Here is a 1,379-nt window from a genome sequence, read left to right on the forward strand (position 1 = left end):
CACAATCAGCGCAGCCGGGGGTGGGAGCAGAGCTCGGCAGCTGGACGGGGTCCACGAGACCCTCAGGGACCAGACACAAGACACTGAGCTGTCAGTGCTTTCATATCCACCCGTGTCCATTCTCCCTTCCATCTGAGAAACCTCTGCCCCTCGCCTGAGCCCGCACTGTCCACCCAGCCTGGGACCACCCGTCCCTCTCACTTAATCAGCGCAGCCGGGGGTGGGAGCAGAGCTCGGCAGCTGGACGGGGTCCACGAGACCCTCAGGGACCAGACACAAGACACTGAGCTGTCAGTGCTTTCATATCCACCCGTGTCCATTCTCCCTTCCATCTGAGAAACCTCTGCCCCTCGCCTGAGCCCGCACTGTCCACCCAGCCTGGGACCACCCGTCCCTCTCACTTAAGTTCTTCTCTTCTGAGGGATTTGTAAAACGATGGAGGAACTGCAGACTTTGTGCAGTCTCCAGCGTTTCTGGGTGCTGCTCGGAGCCTCGCTGAACGCATCCGGCAGGACTTTCTGCCGAAAAAGGTTCATTTTTCCCCTCTCGTCGGCAAGTTTCTGTTTGGGGTTTTTTTAATCCCTAGAAGCCTGAAGAGAGGACACTGAGGGTGCTCTTCAGCGGAAAGGGGAACTAGAAACACAGCCAGGAAATGTGGAGCTGGCGTCATCAGCTCAGAGCTCCTGGAAGCCCTTTGCACGTGCCTGCCGGTGCCGCGGCGGCTTCGTGTGTGATGCCAACCCCCCTCTCCCCGCTCCCTCTCCTGCAGGATTCTCGCGTGCTGGGGCCTGGAGCCGATGGCAGACGATGTCGACCACTAACAACATAGCGCAGGCCCGCAAGCTGGTGGAGCAGCTCCGCATCGAGGCCGGCATCGAGAGGATCAAGGTGAGCACGGCAGCGGGAGAAGCCGCCCCAGGATGGGCAGGGAGGGAGCAGGAAGGGTCCCGGGGTGGGTGCTTTGGCCTTGCCCCAAGCACATGGGTGCTGCTGCAGTTCTCCAGCTGGGATGCTGCAGCATGGCCAGGTGGACCCTTCCTACGGACACGGCAGGTCGCTGCCTGCACGGTTATTTCGTACAAACGGAGCAGGACGGCGGCACGGCCTTCGCCTCATCTGAGGCGTGTTCGTGGTAGAACCAGGGAAGGTGAATTCTGTGCTGCGGTTGTCCAGGGTAGCAAACCAGAGTCTGTCCTGGCTCACCAGGAAGGAGCCCCACCGCTGAAGCTCCCTTTGGTGCAGGGAACACACTCCCTGCCACAGCGTCCCCTGAGAGCCTGGGTCTGCAGGAGCTTTCACTCTGTTCTGGGAACCGCCGTGGTGACCGCGGTACCTGGGCTCGTTCGGCCACGAGCCGCACTCATCACCTGGCTCTGCTG

General features: G+C 61.1%; 1 pseudogene; it reads left to right on the plus strand.

Moving 5' to 3' along the window:
* The first annotated feature begins 807 nt into the window (after window positions 1-807).
* Window positions 808-952, plus strand: LOC104496869 (annotated as a pseudogene).
* The last annotated feature ends 427 nt before the right edge of the window (window positions 953-1,379 follow it).

This window comes from Buceros rhinoceros, unplaced genomic scaffold (assembly GCF_000710305.1).
Source record: "Buceros rhinoceros silvestris isolate BGI_N320 unplaced genomic scaffold, ASM71030v1 scaffold1717, whole genome shotgun sequence".
Lineage (NCBI taxonomy): Eukaryota > Metazoa > Chordata > Aves > Bucerotiformes > Bucerotidae > Buceros > Buceros rhinoceros.